We start from the raw sequence: 27,253 nt of genomic DNA on the forward strand, positions 1-27,253 counted from the left end.
AATATCACAAATTTCAAATGAAGCTGCACTTGGGTTGTCCATTTCATGAAACCTTATGGATTTTCACAGCTGCATCTGCACGAATGCTCTGTTATTCACAATAAAGTGCCTGGCAGAGGTTTGAACCACCTTCAAACTGTCTCCACCTTTCCACTCTCTAATGGCGCCCGGGAAAACGAGCACTTACATTTTCCTGTGCAAGCCCTGATTGTATTTTATCGTGATGATCATTTATCCCTAGGTAGGTGGGTGCCAATAATGTTTTCGCAACTGGAGGAGAAAACTGGTGATTGAAATGTCATGAGAAGATCCCATCGCAATGGAAAACTCCTTTGACTCAAGGATTGCCACTCCCATTTACGTATCATGCCTATGGCAGTATCTCCCCTCTTTTGCAATAATACAAAATGAGCTATGCTGCTTTTAAGATTTTTGGTGTCATCCGTCAGTCCCACCTGATGTGGATCCCTCACTGCACAGCAATACTTCAGAACAGGGTGCACAAGCGTGGTGTAAGCAGTCTCTCTAATAGACCTGCTGCACCTTCTAAGTGTTCTGCCAATGATTAGCACTCATGTGAATAACTTCACACTTTTGTTTATTCAGGGTCAACTGCCATTTTTGCACCTTCAGATATCTTTTCTGAATTTTATTTTGCAATTCGTTTTGGTCATGTGATGACTTTATAGGACAGTAAATGACAGCATCATCTGCAAACAATCAAGAGGTCTACTCAGATTGTCTCTTATGTTGTTAATATAGATCAGGAACAATAGAGGGCTTATAACACTTCCTTGGGGAATGCTGGATATTGCTTCTGTTTTACTCAATGACTTTCCGTCTATTACTACAAACTGTGACCTAGCCGACAGGAAATCGCTAATCCAGTCCCACAACTGAAGCGATATTCCATAGGCCCGCAGTTTGGTTAGAAGACACTTGTGAGGAACTGTGTCAAAAGCCATCTGGAAACCTGATAATATGGAATCAATTCAAATTCTAATTATCTTTTTGGTCAGATAGATTGATGTGGACCAGACTCCAGTGTGTTTCGATATGCCAACAAATTACACAGTAGAACTAAAAGGGCACAAAGATATCACGATACTGTCCAACGGTTGTGCAAAGCAGCACATGTCTGTCATGCTTTCTTGCACAGCCAATGACCTTGAAAACCATGAATCATGGCAGTTTAACTGCAAGATGTTACCCAAGTCTGAGGTCCTTTCTAAAGCTGTTATTTACATGCTAACAAAAGTAGCTGGTTCACAGAGAATATGGTATTAGAAGGGATTGAACTTTTATGCCAAATGTCATCCTGGTGGTTTGCTAGGTGTGCCAAATATGCTTGTACTAGATTCGTATGCAGGTCACACAACTCTGCTGCAGAGAGAGAATTAGTAGAGGGTAGAATGGACTTTGGTATAGCTCCAGGAGGGATGATACTAATTCTACAGCCATTAGATATTTCTTTAAACAAACCACATAAGATCAAACTTCAAAATATGTACACACAATAGTTAACAAATGAAGATAGGTAATTACATGATGTGTTAAGCGTGCAAACTTGCCTGAAGTCTACGAATGGATTGACCAATTTCAGAAATGAATACCGAATGAAACTGTCCACCATGCATTTAAAAAATGCTACATTTCTAATGTGCTTGATGGCAAAGAGGACAATGCTCTCTACGAAGGGAGTAGTGCCAAGAAATCCAGTGGCGACTGCTGTGAATCATCTGAGTAATGATTAAAAACATACTGTTTGCGATAGTTCAATAAAGTTTGTTTTGTACTTTTGAATTTCATTTTGAAGTATATATGTGATAGTTTTCAGGCAGTCAGTGTACCTATTAATGATAAGAAACAGTGCGCATTTCTTATGTGGTGTTTGTGTGATAGTTACTTTACATCTTTTTGTTATACTATGTGTTGCAAATTTGTATTCTTGTTTACCACATTATTGGGGGGCTTCTCTGTAGCACAGGTCTATTTGGTCTACTGTATGGCTGTGGGTGCCTCTTCCTCAGAGAAAAATTAGTGTCCTCCAAGATTGCAAAAGAGGTTGACATTCTTAGGAGGCTTTATTCTAGCATTTCACAGACCATATAAGAAAACATGAAAAATCCCAACTGTGTTCATGTATGTTGTGCAGCAAGATTCTCCTCACCACTCTCAGCCCACTTGCATGTAGTTCCTAATTATAGCCACCCATATTCTAGGCAGCCGTACACTAACTTGTTTGTCAAAGAACACTGATGTAGGAGATGTTGCAGGAGACAGATTTTCTCCAGTGACAGGAGTACTTACAGTTCAGGCTCTGTACAGTTCACTTATGCTGGAAATGATTCAGTGTAGATGAATTATATTGCTTACAATATTATGAGAAGGAAAGTTGCAACTCATCATATAGCGGAGATGCTGAGTCGCAGACTGATACAACAAAGACTTTCACAATTGAAGCTTTCGGCCATTGGCCTTCGTCAACACACACACACACACACACACACACACACACACACACACACACACACACACACACACACACACACACACACACACACAGGATTTTTTTTTATGTTGTGTCTACCTGCGACTCAGCATCTCCGCTATATGGTGAGTAGCGACTTTCCTTCTCATACTATTGAGACATTCCATCCTGGATTTTCCGTTATTTAATTATATGGTTTATAATGTTACAGTAATCTAATAAAGTACCCTATTTAAACCCTACCAGAGAGAATACGAATAATAATCTTGAATACATAGTTTCTTTTCGCCAAATTTATATCCTTCAAATCAAGTATGATACTCCACTGAGCCAAAATGTAACTTTCTTGAATGAAAAAACTATAATTGAAAGAAAAAATACATTTGATGACATTCATATGATATGGAAAGACTGAAGTGCAATGCTAACATGTGCTGTGGTACAGTCTGGAGAAGTCTTCGTGGAACCAGCTGCCCTAGTTCCACTCTGAATATTTCGACAGATATCATGAATTTGCACTGCTGTCAATGTTGGCAATGTAACAATGATTTTAAGTGGCCAGTAGACTAAATTTAATCCATGTGTGTTACCACAAATAAGCACTACTTCTCGAAAATCCCTGAGAGGTGGGTCACTTTACTTTATCCATCATACAACAAGCATATTTGTTTCTATTTTTGCAAGTGCAGCTCGATATGAGGGTAATAGAACCTTTGAGCTGGTGTTCAGCAAGGGAGCTAAATAAATATGAAAGCTGCCAAGACACTGATATACAGTTCAGGGATAACAAATGGTCCGATGGAGGTCACTAGCCTGTTCGTGGGGATGAAGACTGCAATAATCAGCATCAAACTCTGTGGGATACCATTCTCATCCTAAAAGCACTAGGGTGGGGACAGAGAGAAACAAAGGACATGTGCTAAAACCTACATAAAAGTATAAAACCCACTCTCACAGATAAAACGAAAAACTAAAGCTGCTGTGGAGGCATTGCAACCCAACACCAAAGGCAGGGTGCTGGGAAAGTTAGAAGTCTGCCGCAAAGCGGCAGAAAGTTGGCAGTCCAGCAAGAGGTCGATGACTGTCATCTGGGAGGCACAGCGACACTGAGATGGGTCCTCCCAATGGAGTAGGTAACCATGCATTAGCGACGGATGGCCTATGCAGAGATGGCAGCTGACAACTGATTACCTGTGAGAGGCCTATATGGAAGACTTCCACACATTCAGAGTCTCCTTAATCACATGCAATTTGTTGTGTGTGCTGTTATGCCATTCCGTCTCCTAAAGCCAGAAAACTGCAGTGTAAGACAGAACACAGGCCAGCTTTGGAGATGCCTATCTCCGGAAGCGGTTTCCGCAATGCCTGTTTGGCCAGCCTGTCGGCAAGTTCGTTGCTGGGGAATCCGACATGCCCTGGGGTCCACACAAACACCACGGAACAGTGGGACTGTTCCAGGGCATAGATGGACTCCTGAATGGACGTTACCAGAGAGTGGCGAGGGTAGCACTTGTCGATAGCTTGTAGGCCGCTAAATGAGTCAGTACACAGGAGAAATGACTCCCCAGGGCATGAGAGGATGTACTCAAGAGCACGAGATATGGCCGCCAGCTCTGCAGTGAAAACACTGCAACCAACTGGCAAGAAGTGCTGTTCAATATGTCCTCCATGAACATACGAGAAGCCTATGTGAGCAGCCGCCATGGAGCGGTTGGTGTAAACCACTACAGAGCCCCCGAATATGTCAAGAATCGAGAGGAAGTGAACAGTGAAGAATGGCAGGGTTAAAGGAATCCTTAGGGCCATGGAACAGGTCCAGACAAAGCTTCGGCCGAGGCGTACACCATGGAAGAATGGAAGAATGGACCGCAAGTAGAGGTGGTAAAGGGAAGGACTCCAGCTTGGAGATAAGAGACCGCACGTGAACCGCAATCTTTAGCCCCGATATGGGCTGCCTATGCGGCAGATGGACGACACGGGCGGGGAAAAGTAGACAGTAATTCAGATGCTCAGGGGAACTATGAATGTGTGCTGCTTAACTAGCGAGCATCTGATCTGCAGTGGAGGGACACCAGCCTCCACCAGTATGCTGGTCACCAGACTCGTCCTAAAAGCTCGTGTCGCTAATCGAACCCCACAGTGGTGCACAGGGTCGAGTAAATGCAATTCTGAAGGTGCTGCCAAACCTTAAACCACACTCCCATAGTCAATTCGGGATTGGACAAGGGCTCTGTAGAGCTGCAGCAGCGTACAGCGATCTGCACCCCAATTGGTGTTGCTCAGGCAACAGAGGGCATTGAGGTGCTGACAGCACTTCTGCTTAAGCTGACGAAGATGTGGGAGCCAAGCCAATCGAGTGTCGAAAAGCAGTCCTTGGAATTGATGTGTCTCCACTACAGTGAGTAGATAGTCATTAAGTCCAACATAAGTGCATGACACACAACTTTGCCGCAGAAAAATGGAAGCCGTGGGCTAGAGCCTGTGACTGTGCCTTGTGAATGGCTGCCTGGAGGTGCCACTCAGCAACAACAGTACCAAAGCAGCAGTACAAAATTCGGAAGTTGTCTGCATACAGAGAAGGCGAGACTGAGGGGCCGACAGCTGCTGCTAGATCGTTTATGGCCATTAAAAATAAAGAGATACTCAATATAGAGCCCTGTGGGACTCCATTCTCCTGGATATGGATGGGACTATGGGAATCACCAACTTACGACACGAAAAGTAGGGAGCTACAGGAAGTTTCGGATAAAAATCGGGAGCGGTCCTCAGAGACCCCACTCATACAATGTGGCAAGGATATGATGTCGCGAAGACATGTCGTATGCTTTATGCAAGTCAAAAATGACGGCAATAAGGTGTTGCCATCTGGAAAATGCTGTTCGGATGACAGACTCAATGGACACAAGATTATCAGTGGTAGAGCGACCCTGGTGAAAGCTGCCCTGACATGGAGCCAGCAAGCCACCCGACTCCAGGACCCAACACAATCGCCGACATACCATACGTTCCTGAAGCTTACAAAGAACGTTGGAGAGTGATGGGCTGAGAGCTATCCACATCAAGCGGGTTTTTACCAGGTTTGAGCACTGGAATGATGGTGCTCTCCCGCTTTTGTGATAGAAAGATACCATCGTACCAGATCCTGTTGAAGGTGATGAGAAGATGTCACTTGTATTCAGATGAGAGGTGTTTAATCATCTGATTGTGGATGCGATCAAGCCCAGGAGCTGTGTCGGGGCAATGTTCAAGGGCACTGAGGAGCTCCCACTCTGTAAATGGGGCTTTATAGAATTCACTGCAGTGTGCAGTGAATGAGAGGATGGTTCTTCCAGCTGCCGTTTGAGTGTGCAAAAGGCTGGGGTTAATTCTCTGACGTAGAGGCTCGTGCAAAGCGCTCGGCAATCATGTTTGCGTCGGTACATAACTCGCCATTTATGGTAACACCGGGGAAAGCTGTTGGAGCCTGGTACCTGAAAAGACGTTTCATCTTTGCCCAGACTTCGGTAGGTGACGTGTGACACCCAATGGTGGAGACATATCTCTCCCAACACTCCTCCTACCGTTGTTTGATAAGGAAGCGTACAAAGGCACAGAGCTGTTGAAAGGCTATGAGGTGCTACAGGGAAAGGTGCTGCGCATGCCGCTGTACAGATTGCTGATGGTCCTAAACTGCTTCAAATATTTCCAGCGACCACCAAAGGACTGCTTTAGGCTTCAGGCACCCTAAAGAGCGAGGGATCGAGTTTTCTGCTGCAGAAACAATTGTGCTAGTCACCTGCTCAACCATCACATCGATGTTACCATGTGGGGGAGATTCAGCGGTGACAGCAGAGGTGAAAGTTCCCCAGACTGCCTTGTTCAAAGCCCATCTGGGCAGGTGCTCGTGCATGTGACGCTGGGGCAGTGACAGGAACATGAGGAAGTGGTCACTACCACGCAGGTGCTCTCCAGTGGCTTCTGGGGGATGTCCTGGGCTGCAAATTGATAAATCAACGGCCAAGTAACTACCAGGAGCCACACTGAAATGTGCGGCAGCCACAGTACTTAAGAGCAGAGGTCGAACTGCAACAGTAAAGTTACGACCTCTCTGCCTCAGCCAATAAGCATGGTACCACCTCACAAGGTGTTATGGGCATTAAATCTCCCAGAAGTAGGAAAGGTTTAAGGAGTTGATCAATCAGTGCAGCTAATACATTCTGGGGTACTGCAACATCTGGAGGAATATATACATTGCAGACAGTTATTTCCTGCATCATCCCTAATCTGACAGCCACAGCTTGAAGAGTGGTTTGAAGGGGCACACGTTCACTATAGACCGAGTTTAGGACATTAACGCGAACTCCACCTGACACTCCATTATAGTCACTACAGTTCCTGTAATATCCCTTACAGCCGTGGAGGGCAGGGGCTCACATTGCTGGGAACCAGTTTTCCTGGAGGGCAATGCAGATAGCAGATGTAAAGCTTAACAGTTGCTGTAGCTCAGCCAGGTGGTGGAAAAAATTGCTGCAATTCGACTGGAGGATGGCATCATGAGACTGGGAAGGCATGGAACATTCAAAGAGGCAGTTTACCCCCTCAGAGCCACCTGCTGCCAGCAGTTTATTGTCTGAGCAGTCTATATCCATTGTGTCTGAGGGTCTGGCGATACCCAGGTTCTCAGCGGACACCAAAATCCCTACCGCATCCTAAGCAGCAGGGCTTGTAGGTAGCGGTGGTGTGGGTGCCACCGCAGTTTCCTTGGTCTTAGGGGTTTTCTTTTCGGATTTCTCTCGCTGGTCCTTGGGTTTCCCTGGCTGGGAGGACTTCACTGGCTCAGTCTCATGGACTGAGGATAAGTGTGAAGCCCTACGACCAGGTGCTTTTGGGCTCTTCAGCAACTGATGGGTGTCGTCTTTCCCACTAGCAGAAATCTGGGAAATGGGAAGGGAGTCACCCAAGGAACCCCTTCCTAGCGAGAGAAGCCGAAGAAGACTCATTCTCCAGCGGACGTCCCTGGTGGTTGGCGAATTGGGGGGGGGGGGGGTTGTTGTTGTTGTTGTTGCTCTCTAAGTAGGTGGTGCAGGAGCCTCCTACCATCAAGGGGCACGTGTAGTCTTCCACCTCAGAGGTGATCTGGGTTGGAGCAGATGGTGCCAGAACTGTTGTAGCGGCAGCGTAAGACCATGTCATACGCACAGTATGCAGGCGTTCAAATTTTTTCATAGCCTCAGTGTAGGTCAGTCTGTCCAAGGTCCTGCACTGCATGTTTTTCCTGCAGTCTGGCGAGCAAGGCGAATGGTGCTCTCCACAGCTGACACAGATGAAAGGTGGGGCACATGGAGTATTTGGATGTAATGGGCACCCGCCATCTAGACATGTGATGCTGAAAGTACAATGGGAAGACATATGGCCGAACTTCCAGCACTTAACGCATTGCATCGGGCGAGGAATATAGTGCTTTACACCACACCGGTAGACTATCACCTTAACCATCTCGGGCAATGTATCACTCTCGAAGGCCAATATGAAGGCACTGGTGGCAACCTGATTATCCTTCGGACCCCGGTGGACATGCTGGATGAAATGTACACCTCACCGGTCTAAATTGGCGCGCAGCTCATCGTTGGACTGTAAAAGAAGGTTTCTGTGAAATATGATACCGTTGACCATATTTAAGCTCTTACAGGGTGTGATGGTTACAGAAACATCTGCTTGTCACAAGTGAGTAACTTCCGTGACTGGGCAGAGGATGCTGTTTCGATGAAGACTGACCCTAATCTCATTTTGGACAAGCCCTCCACCTCCTCGAACGTGTTCTCTAAATGCTTAACAAAAAACTGAGGCTTCATCGTCATGAGAAACTCCTCATCAGCTCTCTAACATACAAGGTAGCAGGGCAAATAAGATCCGCTGCCATCCTTAGCCTAACATTCATCCCATGGTGTGACCAGGGAGGGGAATGATTTGGGGTCATACTTCTGTGCGCTAAATTGAGCTCGTGATCGTTTAGAGACTGCTGGTCTTTCACCACCAGCAACAGATGTCATTCATCGCATGTCATCTACACCGACCAGGGGGCCTCCCCATGGGCACCACCCAGCCGCAGCAAAGGCTACCTGGCAGGATGGCCTTTGCCTGGAGTCCCGATGTCCCAGGGTGATGGGCATCACGACTGCAATGCAACGACGAGAAAGTTTGCTGAAGATCTCAATGCACGATGGACACGACGCACATTGTAAGGCGCCCTTCCCCGATTGGCTTGCTCTTTGGGAAAATTTTGAGAAATGGAGGTCAAACCCTACAGGGGACCATCACATAAAGGCCTAAATGTGTGAAACTCCTTTCATTCCCTTTTCTGACAGGCAGGAATACCTCGAGGCCTATTCTAACCCCTGGACCCGGAGTGGGTGGAGGGGGGGCTACTTTCAAAGGTAGACGGGTGAGAAGAGAACACCTATTGAGAAGCACAAAGGGCAGCCAAGGTGTTGCACAAGAACCAATGTGTCTGTAGGTATACAACCATGATGGAGGAGACCCAGGAGAGTAGTAGCTCTTTGGCAACCCGCCAGAGTACAGGAAATCAATAACACCTTGGACGAAGAAGTATATGTTCCCATAAGATGATTTAGCACTCTAAGCAGACCATTATACTACATTTAGTTAGACAGTGAGCCTCACCAAGGAGCCTCTTATAAGCTGTCTGTTGCTTTATACATTGGAGCACATTGTAACAGTCCTAAATAGCCATTGAAATGTCTGGTCCACCACGGTACTATCTGGCGGCAGAGTGGACCTGCAGAAAAGGAGACAGCAGCTCCAACAGTGCAGATAATCTTGTCACAGATTTCTCCCAAAACAAACTCATCGACACAGTCTGACACACAGTAGAGATGTAATACTGGAAGTTGCCTCATCACATAGCACAGTGTGGTTACGTAGTTCACTGGGTAGTGACATGATCAGAATGTGGTCACTGCCATCAAGTTCATTATGTAGTGACCACTTAAGTTAGGTGTATGAGGGAAAGAGATCGTAAGGTCAATAGTAAATAAGTACCATGGGTGACACTAAAGTAGGTAGTAGCATTCATTGTGCAGATAGAGATCGAGGTAGGAAAGAAGCTGGTTGATCAGAAGGCATCTACTGGTCGATGTGGTACATCCCCACTGGGGGTGAAGTGCACTGTAATCCCTAAGTATGAACAAAACAGGCAGAGTTATTGGATTAATGTTGTCATCTCGAGGTAAGTGCACTGCGTGGAAGTAAACAAATGTTTGAAATGGCCATCACGGGGTTCATTTACACATTCATTACTATTGTTTCCTATGAGATACAGAGAGGAATCTACTCACTGATGACGCCTGTGCTAATGTGAACTAATGTACAGACCCCTAGAGATGCTGTTACGGAGACAGTGCTTTCCTACAAAGTAAAGCACGGTAACCTCCAAGATTTGGAAAATGGTCATCTGTGGATTGTGTTTTTTGGAAAGTAACACAGATTGTAGAGCAAAAGGGAATTAGTTGTTTTAGTTTTGGCAGGTGGCAGCAGTATCGACTGCAGTTCCACTGGATCATGATTTTGATGATGTCCAAGTTAGTTGTGAGGGGGCCAGAAGAACAGGCCATGCCGGAAGATCACTGTCACTGGTGCTAGTGGTGGAACAATATCAGTTCACACTGGTTAAACGTCCAAGAGCACAGGGGGATCGAATGCCTTTGGTGCCACCAGAGTAGCCTTCTTCCTAATTTCCTTCTTTTTTTCATCACTTTTGGCAGTCAAACACATGAAGGCTTACCCACTGTGGGTCTGTGGATGTAGGAATGGAGGAAGAAGAGCAGCAGCCCTGTGATCCACACTCTGTGGTTCTTTCAGTCAGCAACTTGTGTTTGGTTGTTGACGTATCTATTTCTAGGGACAGGATCCAGAAAAACGCCATGCCATTAAGAAACACTCAAAGATGGTGCCACAGGAACCACGAGAGGTGAAGGCCTGTTTGCACCAGGGTCAAGTTTAATTGCACAACTTCCAGAGATCAACACTGATGTAAATATGCCAGGTACTGTCAATGACTTTGCCACTGTACTTACAGAAGTTGGCATCAGTAAGACAGGATACAAACAATGGTATTTTTCCAAGCTTCAAAATGTTAAAGGTGATTTGTGAATTTCAGCTCCTGGATTGTGTGTTCCTTAATTAGCGTAGCACACTTCAAGGATTGAGAAGGGCGGTCATTCTCACAGTTAACGCAGCAAGTTGTGGTGTAGATGATGAATTTTTGTGGAGTGGCCAAATGGTCGCCTCAAATACGGTCCTGTGTACACGAGGAAGACGTATGCCTGAAGCACTGGCATTCAAAGCACCACATAGGACTTCACACCACAGCAGTGAACTATGATTCTGACCACCACTGAAGGTGAATCTCCCTCTAAGACTATGGTGAATTTGCCAATGTTTTCTTGTCTAGTCGGCCTTGACACACACAATGAATTAATTTGATTCCTCTCCTCTCAAAGTTTTAGTATAGTTCTTCATCTGCCTGCAGTATAAGGTCCCAGTGACAAATTAATTCCAGTACCATGTTGATATTATGGGGTGTGATGGTAACAGATACACGACATAGTTGTTTTCGAGAGATTAACACTCAAGACTGTGTAGGACTTGCTGTCTCAAGATGGAATTACTTCATTCCTACTACTAAACGACTGTCATGGAATCTGATTTCAGTTGCAGGTTGCCCATCTAACAGCTTCCAGGAGCAACAAATTTAATTTTCAGTATTCTGTGTATTATTGACTGAATTTCAAAGTTTAAAATCCTGGTACAATCTACTCATTTAGAGGTAGAATCAAAGTTTAACACAGTCACACAAGTGTTACAGTTAGAGACTGTGTGTCTTGAGGCAGCACAATTGACAGCATGCAAATACTTTGAGTATATTCATCCAGTATCTGAGAATAAGAGCACTTGGCAACTTTCAACAAAGTTTCTGCACAATTTCAAACCTTTCCAAACCTTTTCTCTCACTTTCATGTTTGAAGTCAGATATTTAACATAATAACTCATTTGTAAAGCAATTACATATCTGAAGCTGTTTTACACACGGGAGTCCAATTCTTTAAAGAATCAAGATTTTACAGGTAATTTGTTTAGGAAAGAGAGTTTGTCAAATAAGTTTGCAATATTTCCTACAAACTTAGTACAGAAGTGTCTGGAACTTGCTTGGTTTTGTCTTCCTCCCACCATGTAGCCAAGGGAGGAAAGTTCCTGGGGTTTTAATGAGCTGCACTGAATTGCAGTCTGCCTAAGGACTCTGCAGAGCACAGTGGCCATAGAGTGGAACTTTGCCGATTTCATGTCATCAAATATCTGCCATAATGATGCCACCTGTCACGATTGCCAGCGACTAGAGTCAGTACCCCTGAACAGGGGCACCTACTCCTTGGCGTGAGTTGGTGACAGCTCAAGCATCAACGGCACGATCCTTGCAGTCAGGAGAATACCACCCACCTCATACCTCCCCCCCCCCCCCCCTCCTCCTCCTCCCAACATGAACTTTCTATCATTTACCATGCAGGGTATTGTGTGACCTTTGCTGCAGGGCCTGCATATACTGTAAAAATTTTGAAAAGGTGGAGATCACAGATGTGGGGACCGAACATATATGAACAAAACACTAAGTACTGAAGTACTCGGCATTAATGATTCAATGCCCAGATTGTGCACAAAGCACATACATGTAAATTAATGGATGTACTGGAAAGTGGAAATTCAGAGTCATGTCAAGAGACCAGTCTGACAGGATAATAAATAAGCACAAAGAGTTACAAAATAAATTCCTTGACAATTCTGAACCAGCTCAACGACAAAACTTTCACAGTGCTTTTGAGGTCGCTAGTGTTGCCATGTTGACAACAGTGTCACTGCACAGATGATTATGACGATATCTTAATCCTAAGATGGTTTTAATATGTTGATATGGAATATTAGTATATATAAATTAGAGAAATTCCTCCTTATGAGAGACACCATTTAATTAGTTTTGTTTTAAGCAAATATATTTAAGCACTTTCTGTGCCATTTCCAAGAGATTTCATTTATTAGTATTTCTGATAATTATTATGAAATATTAATTTATAAGGAACAATTATACATAAAATCCACTAAAGACCGCACAATAAGTGCTGTCCTGCGTAAGGCGAAATTTCTCTCTAATTTTCCTTAGCAAATGTGAAAATATGAAGAGAGCTATGACATACAAAAGATGAATATTTCCACATATTTTATTATCTTCTTACAACTGATGATTATTGTGCAAGCAGTAAAGGAAACAAAAGAAAAATTCGGAGTAGGTATTAAAGTCCATGGAGAAGAAATAAAAACGTTGAGGTTTGCCGATGACATTGTAATTATGTCAGAGACAGCAAAGGACTTGGAAGAGCAGTTTAACAGAATGGACAGTGTCGTGAAAGGAGGATATAAGATGAACATCAACAAAAGCAAAATGAGGATAATGGAATGTAGTCAAATTAAATCGGGTGATGCTGAGGGAATTAGATTAGGAAATGAGACACTTAAAGTAGTAAAGGAGTTTTGCTATTTGGGGAGCAAAATAACTGATGATGGTTGAAGTAGAGAGGATGTAAAGTGTAGACTGGCAATGGCAAGGAAAGCGTTTCTGAAGAAGAGAAATTTGTTAACATCGAGTATAGATTTAAGTGTCAGGAAGTCGTTTTTGGAAGTATTTGTATGGAGTGTAGCCATGTATGGTAGTGAAACATGGACGATAAATAGTTTGGACAAGAAGAGAATAGAAGCTTTTGAAATGTGGTGCTATAGAAGAATGCTGAAACTTAGATGAGTAGATCACATAACTAATGAGGAGGCACTGAACAGAATTGGGGAGAAGAGGAGTTTGTGGCACAACTTGACAAGAAGAAGAGACCGGTTGGTAGGACATTTTCTGAGGCAACAGGGGATCACAAATTTAGCATTGGAGGGCAGCGTGGAGGGTAAAAATCGTAGAGGGAGACCAAGAGATGAATACACTAAGCAGATTCAGAAGGATGTAGGCTGCAGTAAGTACTGGGAGATGAAGAAGCTTGCACAGGATAGAGTAGCATGGAGAGCTGCATCAAAGCAGTCCAGGACTGAAGACAACAACACAACTGATGATATACACTGCTAGTTTCAATGCCACCAAGTTATCCACTGTTCCTAACCCTATACACACTACAACATTGATATGAAACATTTGTTACATGTGAGTAGCATCTATGTGTATTTGTAGTATACCATTGGCATAAGTTCTTTGTAACAGCATGTTCCACTGAACACTTTTTGCACAAACTGCTAGTTACAGCCTGTACTTTGTGTAACTATTCATTTAAGTTTTATACAATATCTGAAGAGACACCATTATACCAGTGGCATTAGGTGGAAAGTCTATGCGTATATTATCTGTTTTCAGATATACTAGGCTAAATGGTATGATATACAGCATGTACAACTGAGAGGTATGGCAATATCTGCCCTCTACGATTTTTACCCTCCACGCTGCCCTCCAATGCTAAATTTGTGATCCCTGTTGACCAGACGGACAACAAATGAATGTTTTAAGTTACTGCACATGCAACAAATAATTTCCTATTTAATCACTGCTTTTAACTAAAATGATGTACTGAAGATCAAACATGATTTTTATAAAAAATTAAAAAAAAATAGAGCTTGTGTTTCACTTAACACTGTCACCAATCCTAAAACAGAATGATTGGACTGCTGAAAACTTCATTCAGAGGGAAGAAGCAAACCCAGCAAAATGAGTTCCCATGTCTTTAAGAACGTTTACTGAACTAGATTAGTCAGTGTTCGATTGGTTGGTTAATTTGGGGGAGGAGGGCCAAACAGCAAGGTGATCGGACCCATCGGATTAGGGACAGATGGGGAATGAAGTTGGCCAAGTCCTTTCAAAGGAATAATCCTGGCATTTGCCTGAAGTGACTTGTGAAATTATGGAAAACCTAAATCAGGATGGCCAAACATGGGTCTGAACCATCATCATCCTGAAAGTGAGTCCAGTGAGCTAACTAGTGAGCCACCTCACTAAGTGTCAATTTTAGAGGACAAAATGTAAGCTTATATGCTTAAAGAGAAAAATGTAATTTTTTGTTAGTCTGGCCCAATATTAAGAAAGATTTGTGGTGGGAGCGCCAGAATTAACAACAGTGGTCGGCATGGAAAAACGAACAGAAAAGCCTACTGACTAATTACGATCAATGACTATTAAAGACGAAAAAAGTCATGGAGGAAAACATAGCAAAGAAAAAATGGCAGGGTTATTTGCTGTGAACAATGACAAGCCTAAAATTAAAAACCTCTTTTTCTAGTGAAAACTGGTATTCCTAGATGTTTCAGTATTGTCATATCATTTGCTGTGTCTAAACATTTCAAGGGGGAAAAAAAAGGGGGGGAGGGGCGGCAGGGAGTCACATAATAACTACTCATGAGTGGCTCAATAGCGTTCGTGAGTGACTTTAAGCCAGACAGATAGATAGATATAAAAATATAAACAAAAACTTTTTTCTAGACAATTGCGCAATTCACAATAACCCTTCAACTGTGGATAATGTTGGACAGACAGCACTTAAGACGGCCAGAGGCCCAGCATTACAGCTTTAACAGCAATGACTATGGCTGATAAATCATGGAATAATGTTACTGTAACAATTTTGAAGTGTTTCAAGAAATGCAAATTCATCAACGTGCGGGACTATTCAAAAAGAAGGAACAAATTTCAAACATTTATTGTTTTCACAATAAAAAAGATAGAATCCAAGTTCCAAAGTTCCTGGAAAGAGAAAGTTCAAATTTTTATGCATTCAGTGCGAGCACCATGTGTTGTGCTACAAATATCATGACAGTGACTCATTTCCTGGTACACACAAAGCAGCTGGTCACTTGTTATCGAATTCACAGCTTCAATAATGCAATTCAACTTTTAAGGGAGGCAGGCATAGGGGGAGATAAAAACACGATCTATGCACATCTGACGTTATCTGAAGGACAAGATTCCAGGATGCTAGAGTGGAAGAGGAGGAGCAGAAGATTAAATTTATCACTGGTGACCTCCAAGGTCTCTAGACCTCTCATTTTGTGACTTATCTGTGGAGACGAGTGAAAGAATGCGTTTTTATCAACCATATGCCTGACACTCCTGAAGATCTGCTATCATCACATGGCTGAAGATGTGAATTTGATAACAAGAGACCAGCTGCTTTGTGTGTGCCAGGAAATGAGTCACCTTTTTGATATTTGTAGCCTAATACGTGGTGCTCACACTGAATGCATAAAAATTTGAACTTTTCTCTTTCCAGAAACATTGGAACTGTGTTTCTATCTTTTGTAGTTTGAAAGCAATAATGTTTGAAACTTGTTCCTTCTTTTTGAATAGCCCTTATGACAGCAACTAAAATAGCAATAGGTCAGAGAAATGAACTCTCGTTTCCATTACACCCGAGGCCTTCTGCCTAGCTGAGAGTAAAATGTGAAATTTGGCAAATTCTTCCATTTTGATGATTATGTGGAAGCCTGCTGAACCTTGAAAAATTTGTGTGTTCCAGGTTTTGAGGACGAAGGATCATGGTGAAGCAAAAGCAGCAGCGGCAGAAGAAGAAGAAGAAGAAGAAGAAGGAAAAAAAGTGTTTCCATCTTTGTCTCCAGATGTGGCAAACATGTACATCCTCAGAATTTAAATAAATTGTGTATTATTGCACAGCAGAGTACTTTTATTGTCCAGGTTTAAAATTCTGTTAAAACTCTACCAGGCTAGCTTTGAACAGAGTAGGCGAGTACTGGGCTGATGTGCGAATCAATATGTCAAAGTAGTTTACTGCCAATGCAATTGACAACACAATGGGACACAGAGAAATGCAAGCACTGTTGTTCTCCTTTTTAAGGAACTAGGAAACTTCACCGCCCGAGAGCCACTAAAAAATCAAATGGACAGTAAAGAACCAAGCTCGCGACCCACAATCACTGGATTACCAGGAGCTGACTCTGCCCCTTAATTGGCGGGGTTTTCAGAGCTCAAGAACACATTCTGTCATGCTGCCTTTCTGTGTATATCACTAGAACCAGACAGAATGACAGTTCATTACGATCCAGTGAATCCACGAGACGCTGACTGACGATGGGCAGTCTGCTACCTGCTCGTTGACTTCAATAATGAGAGGTACAGCTCTGATCTACTGATGCTACTGCCGCCACCACTGCCTATTAATCATCGCAGATGAGAAGACTTGGGAGCAGCCAGTCCTACTCCATTACTGGCTCAGCATCCATGCAGCTCCCTCTCCAACTCTCGAGCATCAGCTGTAGTCTGTCGATCCACGGTTGTTGACCAGGACCTAGTCATCAAGGCAACGAACATCCTGGACCACAATTGCCCGTCTCCACCTGAGTACACAACGGGTTGTCTCTTTGAGCACCGTTGTGGGAACCGCACTAGGTCACTCCAGAACATGTGGGTGGCCAGGATCTTCCTTGCATCGCCACCAAAGCTAGTACTGCACGTGGCTACGATACTGACCTGCAATAACAACCTTATGGGTTACTGGCAAGGCATCAATCATAATTCCTCTGCAGCATGTGTGCTTGCACTTGGTTGCTGACTGCAGCTCTGAAGAAACTTTTACATCTGTATCCACTGCATCATAAATGAATGTTATTACAGATTCCACTGGTACCACTGACACCTCACTGTGTGCTCTGGACCAGTCATCATCATTAACTCAAACCCCTGATCTCAACATGACCCCAGCATTAGGGTCTCGACAGTATTTCTTGCTTTACCCATAACAGAAAGTGTGCTTGATACAGCATGTAGGTGGCCGCTGAAGCACAAAAAGATCAGGTTAATCTGTAAAACTGAGGTTTTCTTATTTATTTTGGGAAATTTGTGCCTTTAAAATAAAATGTATTAAAATAGGTAGAGAAATAAACTATTTTTACTCAAGAGTTCTAGGAGTTACTTTCTGCTTCTCTATATTAAAAATTTTGAATATCATTGCAACTGCAGTAACATTTTTTTAACTTAATTTTTGGTGAGTAAACTATTAATTCAACTTTCATAACTCTGCTTTTATTAGTCAAAATTATTGTTAAATTGAACTCAAGTGTTTTAACTTTTTCTAAAGACTAACTCCAAATTACACAGTCTACTGTACTGCAATCCTTTCTAAATATTACTGTTCCCATTAACTGAATTGCTTATCAACCACAAAGATAAGATTTACAGCAGAAAAATATCAGCTGCTAATGAATTATGCTTAAATGAGGCAATAAGAGGTGGAAAAATACAACATGCACACCTGGACACTGCGAAATTTACTACAAAAGTTGGGACAAACTCGACATTAACAGTGTTGTTATGAGTTGTATAATGACCGAATAACAACTACTGCCAGATAGAATTGGTTGTTACAGTGATATGAAAACAAATCATGTCGAGAGAAAGAATTTTACTCTCATAGAACGCACTATCAATGAAATACTCACAAAGTAATAAACAGTCCATGGTATGTATAAGACACCTGCAGTTTATCCTGAACATGGTTAGCCTCCATCACAAAATTACAGAGCACACAATGGATATTAGACATTTAATTTGTGTTGCAGGTCTGTGTGTGTCTGTGTCTGTGTGTCTGTGTCTGTGTGTCTGTGTGTGTGTCTGTGTCTGTGTGTGTGTCTGTGTGTCTGTGTCTGTGTGTCTGTGTCTGTGTGTCTGTGTCTGTGTGTCTGTGTCTGTGTGTCTGTGTCTGTGTCTGTGTGTCTGTGTGTGTGTGTCTGTGTGTGTGTGTCTGTGTGTGTGTGTCTGTGTGTGTGTCTGTGTCTGTGTCTGTGTGTGTGTGTGTGTGTGTGTGTGTGTGTGTCTGTGTGTGTGTGTCTGTGTGTGTGTGTGTGTGTCTGTGTGTGTGTGTGTGTGTGTGTGTGTGTGTGTGTGTGTGTGTGTGTGTGTGTGTGTGTGTCTGTGTGTGTGTCTGTGTGGTTTTGGAAAAATCTTTGATGTGTAGCAACATGTACTCTTCATATTTTCGTATTACGAAAGTATAAATTTGAACACCACAGGTTACTTTATGATGCATTGAAATCTTAACTGGATACACTTTTGTAAGCCACTCATAGATCATGTCATGTGATCTCGCCAGCCGATGACAGCAGATATTCAGAGCATAAGACACACGATGTCAACCAGTAGCAATACCACTGCTAAATAGCACGTATACACAAATTGGAAAAGTTAATGGTTTACATTAATATACATAGTGTTGCTACAAAAAAATCACAACTTTCTTATATAATATTCATCTCTCAGATTAATATGCTGCAAGAGAAGCAAAGCTTACACATATAATATTTATCTTTTTTGCGCGTGTTACACTTTAAGATACATCACACCAATGCGACAGTAAATTTTGAATAACGACGTAAATCTCTAATGATCTGGGCTTGAAATTTTTCTGAATGGTCATCCTCAAAGAGTTGACTTTTAAATGGGAGGCAAACGCTCTGCAATTTAAGAAATTCATTGTACACTCTTGCACATAGTTCAGCTTTCATAAAAGGAAATTTACTTTCAAAGTAATGCTTTTCAAACAATCATTCACAATATTTTCCTGCAGCCTGTTAGAAACAGGTTCGTTTCAGAAGTTGCCAGAGAGTGCCAGGTAACAGGTGTCACCGCGCTCGCAAAGGTATGATGGCGCAGGAAGCCTGTATGTGTAAAACATTAGAAGAGCATACATCAGAGGATAGTCCAAGAGCATACATCAGAGGATAGTCCAAGAGCATACATCAGAGGATAGTCCAAGAGCATACATCAGAGGATAGTCCAAGAGCATACATCAGAGGATAGTCCAAGAGCATACATCAGAGGATAGTCCAAGAGCATACATCAGAGGATAGTCCAAGAGCATACATCAGAGGATAGTCCAAGAGCATACATCAGAGGATAGTCCAAGAGCATACATCAGAGGATAGTCCAAGAGCATACATCAGAGGATAGTCCAAGAGCATACATCAGAGGATAGTCCAAGAGCATACATCAGAGGATAGTCCAAGAGCATACATCAGAGGATAGTCCAAGAGCATACATCAGAGGATAGTCCAAGAGCATACATCAGAGGATAGTCCAAGAGCATACATCAGAGGATAGTCCAAGAGCATACATCAGAGGATAGTCCAAGAGCATACATCAGAGGATAGTCCAAGAGCATACATCAGAGGATAGTCCAAGAGCATACATCAGAGGATAGTCCAAGAGCATACATCAGAGGATAGTCCAAGAGCATACATCAGAGGATAGTCCAAGAGCATACATCAGAGGATAGTCCAAGAGCATACATCAGAGGATAGTCCAAGAGCATACATCAGAGGATAGTCCAAGAGCATACATCAGAGGATAGTCCAAGAGCATACATCAGAGGATAGTCCAAGAGCATACATCAGAGGATAGTCCAAGAGCATACATCAGAGGATAGTCCAAGAGCATACATCAGAGGATAGTCCAAGAGCATACATCAGAGGATAGTCCAAGAGCATACATCAGAGGATAGTCCAAGAGCATACATCAGAGGATAGTCCAAGAGCATACATCAGAGGATAGTCCAAGAGCATACATCAGAGGATAGTCCAAGAGCATACATCAGAGGATAGTCCAAGAGCATACATCAGAGGATAGTCCAAGAGCATACATCAGAGGATAGTCCAAGAGCATACATCAGAGGATAGTCCAAGAGCATACATCAGAGGATAGTCCAAGAGCATACATCAGAGGATAGTCCAAGAGCATACATCAGAGGATAGTCCAAGAGCATCGGAATTTCGTGAACCACACTAAAATGCGTAATTTGGCTTACAGTCCACATTAGTACGTCCAGATTCTGATGTAAATTTTCTTGGAGAACCAGTATTATCTCATGTTTGATTCTTTATTATGGCATAAAGCCATATGTCCAAGAAGAATAAAATGTGCACTTGAAATGCAACAAACAGTTGAAACTAGCCAATAGTGTGGAATTAAACACAATCAAACACTTCCTTTCAAACAAATTGACTGCCTCAGCGGAAGAAATTAATAAAAGCCAAACTTCTTTTGCAAGGCAATTAATGCTTGACTGTCAAAGGTGGAAATGAAATAAAATCTGCAATGAACAACACATTTTAGCCTTTCGTTATTATGTGACTGTATTTTAATTCACTTTATAGCTCCAGGCCACAGAAATAGGTTTTGTTTTCATTTGACGTGAGAGCATTAAACTGAGAGGAAACAGCAAACTCACTGAACATAAACACGGGTCATGTAGAGAGACACTAACCACTTTCCCACTACAACTCTGACTGCTCTGCACATCAGCCGTGGATTTACGATATTTCCTAACTATGACAATATTAAATAGTGCCCCCGCCCCCTTCCTCCATTGGGTGTTTGAGGTAGGACGCCAAAAATTTGGAAAAATCTGCTTTTCAAAAATATGTTCATTTTGTAGCGCACATCTTTTTTGCAGTGTCTGATATACAAAACATAAGTTAGAGGAAATGTAAGGGACATTATTTTGTCTTTAGTGCACCAAAGTGCAGTGCCACACCTCTTCACACAGCGTTCTTCTATCGCACGTCACTGTATTTCGCTCTGTTGAATTCAAAGCTATAACATTTGGTAATGGATGCCATCAGACTATATTCAGGACAATGGCAATTAAAATGTCCTGTGGTGTCTCTCCTGCTCAGTCTGCCATTTAGCCCCCCCCCCCCCCCCCCTCAAAAACAGAGCCAACAACACCACCCCTCACAATTAACATTGGATGGGATTATTTGTAACCCAGAGAACAATAACTCTTCAGAAAATTTGCACTTTTTATTGTTCATTAGATAATTAGTTTTTTTGGGCAACACAAAATTAAATACGAGGACAAATGACAAGCAAGACATACACATTTCTTCAATCCGTAAGTCCTGGCATTTTTCTCTCTCCAACCTTGCTACGGCTTTACATGGTGTCCTTTCCTTTCCGCGAAAGGATCTGTTACCCCATAAAATGTTTTGCCATACGAAAAAAAAAAAGAAATGTTGTCGTCTAATACAGAAAAAGCTGTTAATACAAACAGTACCCCAAGACTGATATGTGTATCTCGATCTGGTTACATGTATTTTGTCACTGTCTGCTAGATAAAACGAAATAGGTCTGTCTAATATTGCAGCAATTCTAATACATACCAAATAAACAGACTTATGCCACAAATGGTCACCTTTTTCAACATAACAGAATAAAATTCATTAAGTACCAATATCAAATGCCTATTAGGCCTACTACAAGCAAAAAGCTTAATGTTATGAAATAGTTTCACATTTCATTCATATACTCCAGCTTCTCAAGCATGAGATCGAAAAGTAGTAGTACAAAATGTTTATAAAAATTTGGAATCGTCATGTTCTTCCATAATTTGTGTGATGGCCCCGTTTCTTCTCCTTCCTCGTTCTAACAATCTTGTCATCACTAATTCTGTAACTGTTCCTGCCAGTCTCAAAACTAATTCTGCAGTTAATTTCACTAACTCTGCCGCAATCAACTGCATAGTTATCCCACAGTTATTCTCCAGTAAGCTGTTATTACGTGTTCGTACAACGCGTTTTCCACACTACTCCCAGAACAGAACTTAGGCGGATGCTACTGGCATCCGTACAACTCGCCATTACTAGTGTAGAGGTCTGGTCAAAAATTTTCTATCAAACTTTCATTTTCTTGGATACACCGAGAACATTATATGTAATCTTTCTTACTTGTTATTCCTGTTAGTTGTTTATTTCCATTCTGGTAGTCTGAATCTATGGATTTTGCTGCTAATTATAACAACGCTGATCATCCGCAAAACCAATCAATCACCTAAACAAACAGCGATTGACATTCACCAATTCGGCTTTATTCCGCTCAGCTCGTATTGCCCCCCCCCCCCCCCCCCCCCTCTCCTCCTGTCTGCAGGAAATTTTATTTCTAGATGCAACAGGATTCCCCTGGCAGACACATGACATACACTATACGTGCATTAAAAAATCAACTTATGATCCATTCAGAAATAAATTTAGAATATGTTCACAAATGTTCAAAAACCAACTGTGACGCGTTTCAAAATCAGATGAATAACCGATAGACCAACGTGCGCTATATACTAGGCCCTTTATGAAACAAGGCTTTTTCTCAAGAATATGAATTCTTGTCGAACGAGGCAGGTACTCTGGTTTGCCCCCACTGAAACTGCCAGCTCGCGCGCGCCACTAGAAGTTTTCCTGGGTAGCATACTGCTGCTACTGATTACACAGCTAACAGCCACACCTCTGTAGCCACAAATGGGAGAAGGTACTGCACATGTGTAACTCAACTGCACATGCACATGAGCCCGCTTGCAACTGCTCAAATGAACCTAATGTAAGCCGGCCACTGTGGCCGAGTGGTTCTAGGCATTTCAAGTCCAGAACCACGCGGCTGCTACCGTCGCAGGTTCGAATCCTGCTTCAGGCATACATAGTTTTAGTCCAGGGGACTGATGACCTCATATGTTAAGTCCCATAGTGCTTAGAGCCATTTAAACCGTTTAATGTAAACAGTTGTGACATCACGCTCATCGAGGTTATTTGTTGTTTTGAAGCATTGCACGGTCTTCCTAAAGCCTGTGACATTTTGCTGTTGACAGATGCTTGTACAAGCACTGTGTTTTGTTGTTGTGTATGGTGCATTTCCTTTGCAACTTAAGTTTTATTTTCATTTTTCTTTCTCTCGTTCATGTTTTATTGCCGCAATATTATTCTGCAGTAGTGGGATACAGTAATATCCTTTGTTGGAGTATTGTTTCTTACCAGCCAAAATTACAAAAATTTAACTGAAAACTAAAACAAAACCTAAAAGTTCTCTACATTCTAAAAAATTCCATGGCTTTTCCCAGATCTCGCGGGTCGTATACACCCTCTATTAGTCTCTTCATGATTTTCAACATGTGTTCATTATCATCACCGAAAATTCCTTTTGCCATAATAATGAATCCACAATTGAGCAACTTCAAATTACAATACACACAATATTTTGATCTGCCAACACCAAATTTCCCAAAACCATTGCACAAACTTTTACAAATTGATATGTTTATAGGAGACCTTTAATGCAGTACATCAATTGAACTGTATATTTTAATAATACCCAAGAATAAATATGGAAGCTTCCAAATACGGCATTAACTGCACACTACCAAATCAAAATGGTGCTTGCTTTCTATGATTCTATTAGCCAATCCCAGCACAATAAGACATCATGCAAACATGTTTCTGGTAGTAAATGAGAACACAAAGAATGTGTGTCAGTATTTGTTAAATATTATATTTTGAAATGGAGTGTGTTGTGAGAGCTTGATATGTGTCACACACTAAGTATATAAAGGAGGAGGGGAGGGGGTGCGAATGGAAGTGGGGCACATTGAATACGAGTTTTTGGTCGTAAGTGAGTGAACGGAATATGATTTACAGGGAGATAAGTATTTTCAGTTAGTGATGGTAGCCTGATAAAAATGTTTGACAAAGATATTTTGAAGGTTAGGATGGTAATAGGTAAGACAGTGTGGTTTGGGAAGGATATTATAGAGAGATGCTTTCATTTTATGTTTTGAGTTAAGAAAGTCACAAGTGCTGGTGGAATAACCTTGAGCAGAGTCATTTCAGAGAGAGATAGACGTATGAGCAATGTTTAATTAAGGGTGTAAGTAGTCTGGTTGGAGGGAGTGGGGGGAAGGGGGGGTGTCTTGGGTTGGATAACGTAGAAATTCTGTGCCACAGAATTGTTTAGATATCTTGTCCTGCAAGTTTAAGTAGTTGTGGAAATGCACTATGTGATCAAAACTATCTGGACACCTGGCTGAAAACAACTTACAAGTTTGTGGCGCCCTCCATTGGTAATGCTGGAATTCCATATGGTGTGGCACACCCTTAGCCTTGATGACAGCTTATACTCTCGCAGGCATATGTTCAACCAGGTACTGGAAGGTTTCTTGGGGAATGGCAACCCATTCTTCACAGAGTGCTGCACTGATGAGAGAGATCAATGTCAGCCAGTGAGGGCTGGCACGAAGTTGGTATTCCCAAAACATCCCAAAGGGATTCTATAGATTCAAGTCAGGACTCTGTGCAGGCCAGCACATTACAGGGATGTTACTGTCGTGTAACCACTCTCCCCCCCCCCCCCACCCCCCCCCCCCCCCCTCCCACAGGCTGTCCACTATGAATAGGTGTTCGATCGTGTTGAAAGATGCAATCACCATCCCCGAATTATTCTTCAACAGTGGGGACAAGAAGGTGCTTAAAACATCAGTGTAGGCCTGTGTTGTGATAGTATCATGCGAAGCAACAAGGGGTGAAAGCACCCTTCATGAAAAACCATGACCACATAATAACACCACCGCCTCCAAATTTTGCTGTTGGCGATACCCAACGCTGACAGATAATGTTCACCAGGCATTTGCCATACCACACCCTGCCATCGGATCACCACATTGTATACTGTGGTTCGTCACTCCACACAATGCTTTTCCACTGTTCAATCTGCCTATTACACATTCAGTTCAACAGTTGGCAGTTTCTGTCAGTCAATAAACGAGATCGGCCTGTATGCTTTTCTGCTGTACATGTCCCTTCACATTTCCACTTCACTATCATATCGGAAACAGTGGACCTAGGGATGTTTAGGAGTGTAGAAATATCACGTATAGATGTACAACAGAAGTGACACCCAATAACTTGACCACGTTTGAAGTCCTCCAGTTCTGCGGAGCACCTCATTCTGCTTTCTCCTGATGTCTAATGACTACTGAGGTCGCCGATATGGAGTACCTGGCAGTAGGTGGCAGCACAATGCACTTAACATGAACAACATATATTTTAGGGAGTGTCCGGATACTTTTGATCACATAGTGCATTTATAATGGATCAGGCATAAAAGAATGTAGTAGCAGGGCTTCAAGTTAGGACCCTCACAATTCTTCTCAGTTAGATGGTCTGTACACTAGGAAGTAATCTGTTTTCCACACCACATCCACTGGAATAAAATTCTCCCTCTTTAGAGTCATCACTACTTACTGGCTGCCAAGAATTACACACAGTCTTTCTCAAGTGTATAAGCAGCAGTGCCAGAACTTCCAGAAGTGGGCCAAAAATATATATGTGTGAAAGACGATAAGCATGGAGCACATCTGACCTTTAACAAGACCATGTGATGCCACCTTCCAACTGTCACTTCTACCTTACTACAACAAGCAATCGCCATTCTATATTTGCTCCATGTCCACAACCTGCTCCCATATCCCATAAGAATGTAGCTAAGATTGAAATTGTTACTATGTAAATTATCTTGCCAGCCTAAAATCAAATCCTAATAGTTTCTCACAAGTAAAATAGATTATTTCTCCTCCAAATTGTACTACAAAGATGTTGTCCAGCCCTTTATACTCTACAGCACAACACCTGTCCAAGTTTTGTTACACAAATTTTATCAAAACTTAGAGACATAGTTTACATTAATTTATGTTTTCCTTCTTAACAGAATGGGGAACTTGAAAATGCACAAAACAATTTGTAGAACTTCAATACCATTTCACATACAATACAGCCATTGAAAATGAAAATGCCACAAAAAAACATGAGGCACATTCTACACAAAAATTTATTCTACTTCGTACAGTATTTCTTCATTGATTTAAATTTGAGATGACAGAAAAGGGTAGTGATTACATTTATCACAATTATAACCAACAGTCCACAATACTTATTGCACGGTGGAACAGGGTGTATACGACCTGGAACCACCAGAATATCCAGATATTTTTTGATCTGTGAGAAAACAGGGAAAACCTGAGAACTTTTTAGAATTCCGGAATATTTTTCCATTGTTTCAGTTTTCAGTTAAATTTTTGTAACTGACTGGTAAAAAGTAATCTTCTAACAAAGGATATTACTGTATCTGACTACTGCGGAATAATACTGCAGCAATAAAATGTGAACGACAGGGAAAATATAAATAAATAAATAAAACTTAAGTTGCCAAGGAAATGCGCCATATACAGCAACAAAACTCAGCGCTCATACAAGCATCTGGCAACAGCAAAATGTGTCAAACGCTTTCTGAATACTATGCAATGCTTCATAACAACAAATTGCCTCCAATGAGCCTTATATCACAACTGTTTACCATAGATTCACTTTAACAGTTGCGAGTGAGCTCATGCGCATATGCAGTTGAGTTGCGTATGAATAGAACCTTCTCCCACTTTTAGCAAAAGAAGTGTGGCAGTTAGCTGCATAAGCAATAGGAGCAAGCAGCCAGATGCTAAATTTTACTGGCGCGCGTAAGCTGCCAGATTCACGCATGCGCAACAGGCCCCGATCTAGCGAGTGGGGGCAAACTGGGGTATCTGCCCTGGGCAGCAATTTCGGAGTTGTGGGGGGTGGGGGGACACCAAATTCATATTCTTGAGGAAAAAATCCCGCACACGTCGGTCGATCAATTATTCATACGATTTTGAAACGCATCCCTGTTGGTTTTTTGAACACATTCCAAGTGTATTTCTGAATGAATCTTAACTTGATTTTTGAATGTATGCACAGTGTATATGTTGTCTCTGCCAGGGAATCCCCATTGCACCTAGAAATAATCTTTCCTGCAGACAAAAGGGGACAGGGCTATATGAGCTG

The 27,253-nt window shown here is 42.3% G+C and overlaps 1 protein-coding gene across 2 annotated transcripts in view; it reads right to left on the minus strand.

Annotated features, from left to right (window-relative positions):
• LOC126297598 (structural maintenance of chromosomes protein 4-like) overlaps positions 1-27,253 on the minus strand; it is a 242,578-nt gene that overhangs the window by 22,177 nt on the left and 193,148 nt on the right. The window lies entirely within an intron of this gene.

Source organism: Schistocerca gregaria, chromosome X (assembly GCF_023897955.1).
Source record: "Schistocerca gregaria isolate iqSchGreg1 chromosome X, iqSchGreg1.2, whole genome shotgun sequence".
Taxonomy (NCBI): Eukaryota; Metazoa; Arthropoda; class Insecta; order Orthoptera; family Acrididae; genus Schistocerca; species Schistocerca gregaria.